This window comes from Archocentrus centrarchus, chromosome 24 (assembly GCF_007364275.1).
Source record: "Archocentrus centrarchus isolate MPI-CPG fArcCen1 chromosome 24, fArcCen1, whole genome shotgun sequence".
In the NCBI taxonomy this organism is placed as follows: Eukaryota; Metazoa; Chordata; class Actinopteri; order Cichliformes; family Cichlidae; genus Archocentrus; species Archocentrus centrarchus.
The window spans coordinates 11,546,215-11,555,963 of record NC_044369.1 but is presented as its reverse complement, the minus strand read 5'-3'; positions in this window follow the sequence as shown (position 1 = coordinate 11,555,963).

Sequence of the window (9,749 nt, the reverse complement as noted above, 5' to 3'; positions counted from 1 at the left end):
GCTGCCAAGTTCAGTCTGAGTCAACTATAACACCCTTTCTGGGGGTGTGAGGTCCCGAGATGGTAAATTCAAAGTACAATTTTACTCTCTGCTCTTTCACTACTAATAACTAGAGTCTCTGTTTTGTCTTTAGTCGCTTGGAGGTAACTTTAGGCCATCTGTGCATGTCAAAGATGTAGATTTCAAAGGTGTAAATTGGACTCTGGTACAGCTGTGTAAAAATGGGTGTCATTTGCAAAAAAGGTGATGATCAGTTTTCATAGAACAAGTGTGTATATTTCCATATTGGCAACGATAGCAGCAGCACAGTGCTGTTGTTGCTATGCTGTCTGCAGCTGCCTCGAGGCTTTAGGGGCACGAGTTTTTACCATAATTGCAAGTTTTTCGGTTCAAATCAGTCATTTGATTCTCTTTCCGAAAAGCCACGGCTCCGTGTCCATTCCACCTTCTCCTGTCTCATCAAGCAAAGACAGCAAACATAATTTTCGAAACGCGTTTGAGGTACTCTTTTTGCTCTTCACTGATTCATTAATCAGTCCACTATTATGATTCACTGAACATCAAAACGAAGACTGGGTTTGACTGTGAAATACCAGAAAACATTCCCCCCAGTTTATCAATCTCAAAGCGGCTCAATTGGGGAATTTCCCTGCACCTCTCATTTTCACAAGTCCTACACCCCATCTGGGTTGCAGATGTGCGTCACGGCATCAGTCTTAGCACTCTTCTTTTCAGTGATAGTGATTTAAAAAAACAAACAAACAAGAGAGGTGGGGTGTACTAGAAGCTGCAGATGACCTTTGGTTTCAGCCCCCACTGGACCAGTCACTGTGAGCTCTCGCTCTGACTGCAGGGATGACACATTCCGAGTGTCTTTTATTCCTTTATTAGAAGAACATTTGACTGTTTCCATTACTTGGGAGCTTCCCGAAACAATATTGCTCAGAGCAACTGGAGGAAGATTCACAGCTTTGTCAAGGACAAAGTGAAAAGTATCAAAAACATTAAATGAGAGAGTTCTAGATGACTTTGCTCAGCATGCGGACTGGAAAGAGAAGATTGCAGCACCAGAGCGATGCAAAATTAATAAAGTAAGTAAGTTATGTGGGGTGAGACATTCAGTTTGCAATGAAAAAGAAAGAAATGCCTCTGTTTCCAAGATACATTTTTACACCTCTGTACACTGTTCATGAGATGAGTTTTAATCGTAAATTGTAAGCTCGGTTTGTAGTCACCTTTCACCTTTATTCACTATCTAAAAATATGAAGCATTATATTCGAAACATAGCAGGGCTGTTATCACCTCAACTTAAACATATATATGTATATGTAGATATATGTGTGTGTGTGTGTGTGTGTGTATATATATATATCCCAGCTGTCATAGGGCGCCACCGGCTGCCAGTCCAGTCCAGTTCTTGTGTAATGTGGCATACCTCAACCTTTTCACCATTTCCCCTCCTTAACAATGGCTTTTTGACAGCCACCCTTCTACTGAGACCATTTCTGATGAGGCTTCAGTGAACAGTAGACAGATGAACTGAAGGGCCTGTGTCAGTTCTTTGCTGGATTTTTTTCCTGTTTCTTGAGGACATGATTTTCAGATACTGTTCATTTGCTGTAGCCACTTCTTCTGTCCTCCACTTGTCCAGTTTCCTCAGTTTTTTTAATAACACATTGCACACTAGGCTGGGATTATTTGGGATCTTTGTCATGCTGAAAAATGAAGCTGTTGCACTTTTCAGATGTTGTTGCATGTTGGATCAAAATCTGATGCCACTTTACTGCATTCATAATTCCATCAATTTTGACAAGATCTTCAACACCACTGGCTGAAATCCAGCCCCAAACCATGACAGAGCCTCCACCATGTTTTACAGATGTCTGTACACACTCACTGTTGTACCTCTCTCCTGACCTCGTCCATACATATCACTCCACCCTGTTGCCACTGATTTTCAGTCCAGTTCTTGTGTAATTTGGCATACCTCAGCCTTTTCTCCCCATTTCCCTTCCTTATGAATGGTTTCCTGACCACCCTTCCACTAAGAACATTTCTAATGAGGCTTCGGTGAATTGTAGATGGGTTCACTGAAGAGCCAGATGCATCTATCAAGTCCTGTGGATTTACAGGATTTTATAAAGTCCTGGAAAAAAAAAAAAAAAATATATATATATATATATATATATATATACAAGTACAAGGACTGGAAAAGCAGCCAATATGATTCAAGGCTTTTGCACAGTACCGTAAGCTGGTTTCATCATTTGGCTACATGCATCAATATAGGAAATTAAAAGGTTATCATTGGTATCATTGGTGACAGTTCCATGAGTCACAGAACTTTCACCAGCATATTATGAAAATGAAAATATTACTGGTACATTTTAATGTGCTTTATTAAAAAAAAAACACTTGATCTTTTAGATTTCCAGTCTAGATTGTATCTAGATTTCCTGGTACAACAAGTCAAATCCAAGGTTAGAGCAGAGTTCAAAAGGTCAAATAGGGATAGATTTGAAACTGGGCATTGCATTTCAGACTTGACTTGGGTTTTCAAATTGACCTCTCAGCATATCATGAAAACTCGAGCCAACCAATAATTTTAAGCTTCAGTGACCCAGAATTTGTAAAAATTTAACTGCAATTGTTTCTGAAGTATTTTGGCTGCAGATCAGTGTTTCTGCCTAATATGAACATCTAAACACATTCCATCTTTAAATACCCCCCCCCTGCAGTCTCTATCATCACATCTTTCAAATCCAGATGTTCAACTAGTTTTCAAAGTCTGTGAATTGTAATTACATTTTGGCATATTTGTCAAAACTCTGACTTAAAAAGGTGTCACTAGTCTGTGTATGAAAGTTCCTACCTCTTTTTGCACTCAAAATACACACCGCCTTCAGTCATTATCACTCCACGGAGTCTTATTGAAGTCTGGTAACAGCTGCAGCTGGTAACATCTGCAGCTGTCTTAAACTCCACAAAATTCCCTCTTGAGTCCTTCTTTTACAAAACATCGTCAAACACCCGTAAAGATCACTGACAAACTCTTCTATGTTTTTTTGGGGGGGTTTTTGTGTAAAAATGACAATTTTAAGACAGTTATGTGGCAGACTGTTCCTTTCAATGGGCTCAGTGTGAATTACATTTTTATACTATAATACTGTGCAAATGTCTTGAGCTGCCCCTCATTTCTTTTTATTTTGCTTCTATATTCTATATTTTGCTGATTTTCTTCACTATTACCTTAGATTTGACCTGGAAATCTAGATAAAGTGGAAATCTAAATGATAAAGTTTTTTTGAAAGTATATTGAGATATAACACAAGTAATATTGTCATAATATGCCACTTTCACCATTTTCAGAGGAATTTCTTTTGCTTAATCCACTTAACACTGACATGTGAATTATTCAAGCATAAATAAAGGCACTAACTCAAGGGATGAAGCACTGCTGGATCTACACATACACCAATAAAGCATAACATTATAACCACTGACAGGCACTGGCACCTTTTAATGGGTGGGGTATATTAGGAAGCAAGTGAATATTTTGTTCTCAAAGTTGATGTGTTAGAAGCAGGAAAAATGGGCAAACCTGAGAATTTAAGGGAGTTTGACAGGGGTTAAATTGTGATGGCTAGACGACTGGGTCAGAGCATCTCCAAAACTGCAGCTTATGTGGGGTTCCTGGTTTGCACTGTTCCGTATCTGTCAGAAGTGGTTCAAAGAGGGAACAGTGGTGAACCAGCGACAGGGTTATGGGCGGTAAAGGCTCACTGATGCATGTGGGGAGTGAAGACTGGCCTGTGTGGTCCAATCCAATAGACAAACTACTGTAGCTTAAATTACCAAAAAAATGAATCCCTGGTAGCTGTGACCTCTTTCAGCAGGATAATGCATCCAAAAATGGTTCAGGAATGGTTTGAGGAGCACAACAATGAGTTTGAGGTGTTGACTTGGACTCCAATTTCCCCAGATCTCAATCCAATTATGGGATCTGTGGGATGTGCTGAACAAACAAGTCCAAAGGCCCCACCTTGTAACTTATAGGACTTAAAGGATCTGTTGCTAACATCTTGGTGCCAGATAGCACAGCACACCTTCAGGGGTCTAGTGGAGTCCATGCCTCGATGGGTCAGGCCTGTTTTGGCAGCAAAAGGGGGACTAACAAAAAATTAGGCAGTTGGTCAACAGGTGACTTAGCAACAAGCCAACATTGAATGTAAATTGTATCTTTAGGCACTTTGTTACTAGTAGTCTTTGGCATCATCACTCATTTCTTTAGTTGAATCTATGAAAAAAAGAAAAAAAAACTATATCCCAGCCTAGTGTGCAACGTGTTCTTAAAAATAATTGAGGAAACGGAACAAGTGGAGGAGAGGAGAAGAAGTGGCTACAGGAAATAAACAGTATCTGAAAATCATGCCCTCAAGAAACAGGAAAAATTAAAATCCAGCAAAGAATTGACACAGGCCCTTCAGCTGATCTGTCTACTGTTCACTGAAGCCTCATCAGAAATGTCAGCCATGGATTGGCCTCCCCAGAGCCCAGACCTCAACATTACTGAAGCAGTATGGGATCATCTTGACAGAAAACAGGAATAAAGGCAGCCAACATCCAAAGAAGAGCTTTGAATGTCCTCCAAGAAGCCTGGAGAACTATTCCTGAAGACTACTTAAAGAAATGACAAGAAAGCTGCCTCAGAGAGTTCAGGCTGTGTAGAAGAATAAAGGTGGCCACACCAAATATTGACTTTCAGGGTCATTAGAATTGAATATACTCTGTTATTTCCCATTTTCCTAGCAAATTATTAAAAGAATGAGGGGATGGCACAAGACATTTTGCACATGTTGCAATATTCAAGGTTATTAATGAAAGTGACATTTGTCCATGTGACAACATCCCACATGGTCACAACATCTTGACCTTGCCTGGCAGGCTGGGCTCTAAATAAATTTAGTATATTTATTTAAGTTGAGGTGATAACAGCCCTGCTATGCTTAATGTTTCATATTAATGATTTAAAGTGTTAGATAATGAATAAAGGTAAAATATTATCAAAATATGAAGTGACCATAAACCAATGAGAAGTCTGAGCTTATGATTAAAACTCATCTCATGATCAGTCTACACAGGTGTAAAATGTAAAAACTTAAATATCTTACAAACAGTAACTAATCAACTATTGTCTAGAAGAAATGGCACATTTTCTTTCTGAAGCAAACACCTTCTGATTCCTGAGGCATTTCTTTCTTTTTCATTGCAAACTGAATGTCTTGCCCCACATATGTGGAACTTACTTGATTCATTCTGGTTGCTCTGGTGCTGCAGCGTTCTTTCTAAAAATTCAGAATTTAAACTTGACCTTTCCATCAAACTGGCTGTGGGCATCTGAAAAAGCAGTGTCTTTATATCACAAATACAGAAGTTTTCATTGTAGTGGTACGCAAACACCCGATGTGTGATTTGCCGCCTTCTTACAGCTAGTCATAAAGGTTACCATTTAAACTGGTGTTTGTGTTTTATTCTTCATGATAAACTGTTATCTGCTCATCTTGCTTCCTTCCTACTCAGTGTGGGTGTTTATCCTGTTCCTGTATAGTATTTACTAACTGCTGTTAATATGACAATTAACACCCTGCCTTATGTGTGTAAGAAAAATGTTTCAGGTCATGAGTAGAAGTTATGATTTTTCTGGCATTTAGTGTTTCAAATGTCAAGGAAACGAAAATACGTCACGTTTATCACACAACTGCAGGATGATGTGGTTGCAGCAAGTAGTGTAATGTCAAGCTACACTTGTGTTGTCTCGGGTATGTATTGTTTACTCATACCAAAACTACCCTTGTTTGGTGGTCTGTTATCAGTGGGCCACAAACACACAAAATCTCTGTACACTTAAGTCATCATGACATATGCAGAACCACACAGGGAGGAGCGTTTAAATTTCTTCTCCGATTCCTCCAAAATCTTCAGGAGCGCTTCTCTGCGAGAACAAAGGGCATGTAGTCTGCCAGCTGGCACATTTTAAAGCAGTTTCTTAGCATTTCTGCGCTGACAACATGCACTACAGCGAGACAGATTGCAGCATGCAAAGGTTACAAGATGCATTCACCACTGTGACGCTGCTGCCAAACACCAGGAACCCCTCGGTATTACTGCGCTCAGCATTTGTGGGTTGAGAACAATCACAAAGGAGTTATGTTTCCACAGGATGTCTTCTGTTTAAAAAAAAAAACAGAAGCACCTTTCAACTTTTCAAGGGAAACCTATTCTGACTCTTGATTAACCTCTCAAGGAAATTTCCATTAGTCCTGTAGCAAACAGATGTCACCACAAATTAGGATATACCTTTGAGGTCAACTGTCTAATTTGGATTTAACTTTTCTTAAGTCAGTCTAGGGTCAGTATATTCAGAAAAAAAAGTAACCCTATTTCCCCCTTTTCTTCTAATTCATTCTTCGTTTCATTTAATTAGAGGATAATGAATTGTGTAACTATAATTTGTTTAAAGACATCTCTGGGTGTCTGAGATCAACATATTTTTTTGTGCATGTAAAAAAAAAAAATATTACCAACATGAACAAGAATTTGATTTCATGTTTTGTAGCTAAAAGCATGTGGACAGAGGACTGATACTAATTAAAGGAGTTTTGACATGCAACACAACAATGTTAAGGAGAAATACAGTATATACATATGAGCAAAAATATTATTAGGTACACCTATTCAACTCTTTGTTACCACAAATATCTAATCGCCCTATCACATGGCAGCAGCTCAGTGCATTTAGGCATTCAGATATGGTCAAGTTGACCTGCTGAAATTGAAACCAAGCATCAAAAGGGATTCAAACTGAGAGGAAGGCAAATGTCCATGTCCACAGTGTGCCCATCTTCTGCTGCTTCCAGCAAGATAACCTGTTGTGTCACAAAACTCAAATCATCTCAAACTAGTTTCTTAAACATGACAGTGAGTTCACTGCACTCAATTGGCCTCCACAGGCACCAGATCTCAATCCAATAGAGAACCTTTAGGATGTGGTGGAATGGGATATTTGCATCGTGTAGAGCTGAAAAATCTGCAGTGACTGTGTGATGCTATCATGCGAATATGGACCAAAATCTCTTAGGAATGTTTGTTGAATTTATGTCATGAAGAATTATGGCAGCGCTGAAGGCAAAGGGTGGTGGTGGTGGGTTACTAGCATGGTGTCTGGATGAGTGTAAATATTTAAAGCATATACAGATTGACTGGCACAGGTTTAAGTGTGCAAAGAGGGCTGAAACAAATGTCAAGTCATATCAAGAAGAACAGCAAGATAAAGTTTCACAAGTATTTTTTTTGTGTGTGTGTGTTCAATAAATAATCGCGCTCCAAAGTTCATTCTTAATCATGGAAAAATAAGCTGTACTAATAATAGTCCACATCAGGGGTGCCAAACTCATTCGGGGGCTTGGACCAGTAAAATACCTGAAAATGGTCTCTTTTTTTAGTGTGACGTATAGGCGCATTCTCAAAATGTGTAATTTGAATAATATGTCTCAGCATTTCCACATTTAGTGGCCATGTTTGTTGTTTGTCTGTAAGTACACTGTAAAAGTGTGATGATTCAGACCTCTGCCTCAGATGAAATGAACAATTCAACCACTCTCATGATGTGACCCATTCTGAAAGAGTTGTGTCACAGTGCTTACTGGTGCAAAATGCAGTGGAAAGTCCAGAAATGGTGTCCTCTTCCTCTTCCTCCTCCTCCTTTGCAATTTTCACACTTGGTTATGCCCACTTGATGCATAACCATCAAGTGGGCCATATTGGACCCTTTGGGGAGGCAGTTCAGACCCCTGGTCTACATCCCGTAATGTGCATACATGTGACAACAGTAATGATGTTGATTATGCTCACCATCCATTGCTTAATGCATTAGCCTGCTGATGTGAGGGAATGCTTCTTAACAACAAGTGATATAATATTAATTTGCATTTACTCACATGCCTAAATTTTGATGTTTTATGGGAACAGGTTATTGTTCTTGGTATGTTTGTTTGTCTGTTAAACAAAACTACCAGTCCAATTCATACCAAATTTTCATGAAAGATGGCCAGTGACCCCTAGATCACCTGAATAAATTTTTGCCATAATTGGGTCAAGGTCAAGGTCAGGGGTCAAGTTTTCTGAACATCTTAACTGATGATGAAATGATGTGACCTAGCATGTTCAAATTCATACCATAGATACAACTACTAAAAAGCTCAGACGAAATTGAATCTCAGCGATCTTGACCTCAAGGTAAAGGTCAAGTGTTCTGAACATCTTTTTAACACAGTAACTAAAGAACAATGTGACCTAGCATGCTCAAATTCATATCTACCAAACATCTCAGATGGCTTAGTTCTTACCATAATTATGCCAGTCACAGAAAGCAACAGTATTCTCAGTGGTTTATATTTATTGTTATTACTGTAGCATTTTGTATTCCTGGTTTGTACTTAGACACCTGCGAGTCACTAAGGCTCATATGCACCCCATTAAGATCTACTGAGACCTGGTAATTATGTGTTCTAGGTGCCAGGGGGAGCACTGGAAGCCTACAGTATTTTTTCATTCAGTCATTGAAAGCATCTTTTCATGCTTAACTTCCAATCCAGATTCTGGATTTGCAGGCTACTTGAATTTAACATGGCGAAACTCCATTTACATCTATGAAATGAAAGTTATTTTAGTTCAGCTTTTAAAACCTTGGGCAATTATGGTGGGCAGCACTGTGGCATGGTAGTTAGCACCACTGCATCACAGCAAGAAGGTTTGTATCCACCATGTGGCCAGGACCTTTCTCTGTGGAGTTTGCATGTTCTCCCTGTGATTGTGTGGGTACTCCAGTTTCCCCCCACAGTCCAAAAACATGCAGTTAGTGGAGTTAGGTTAATTGGTGATTCTAAATTGCTCATAGCTGTGACTTTTGTCTGTGTCTGTGTTAGCCCTGCGACAGACTGGTGACCTGTCCAGGCTGTACCCCGCCTCTCGATGGAATAGGCTCCAGCCTGTTTCAAGTTAAAATATCCCATAAATCCATTTTTTATTGGCCCAAAGCTTTAAGATAATCTATATAAACACAACAAAGTATCACTTATAGTGTTATTTGATTAAGGGTTGTGGCCCTAAACCTTATCTAACTCTTACCCTTACTTTGATGAGCTCCCACAACAGCTCATGCCATTTTAAACAAACACACAGAGCATGTTTTTATAGGTTACTATTATATACCATTGAGACCTGGGGAACGTGATTCTGGGAGAGTACATACAGCATCTAGTAGTGGCATTGAGGGAGAGGGGCACCCAAATGCAGTCAATAGCATTTCACAGAAAGTTCAGGTTTTGTGTTTCAGCTGCATATGGTTTCCAAAATCTTGGATAAAGCCATCCTAGAAAAGTGAGGACTGCTGTAGTAGGAAATTAGGTTTTCATGTTGCGTCCACATACTTATGTACTATACTTTGCACATTCAGCTTTGCCCTTCATTAAAATTTTAACATGACCTTTCATATCTGTGCCTGACAGATGCAGTTAGTCACTATGCGCCTTATTTTTAGATTTACTTAAATTGTCAGTACTTGCGCACACAGCAAAAGTTTTAAGAAGGTGGTCAACTCACAGATAAGAGGTGGCAAAGAAACAGCGGAGTCAGTTTCTGAATGACAGAGCCCAAGTTTCCTTACTATCATTTTGACTGGAACAAGTGT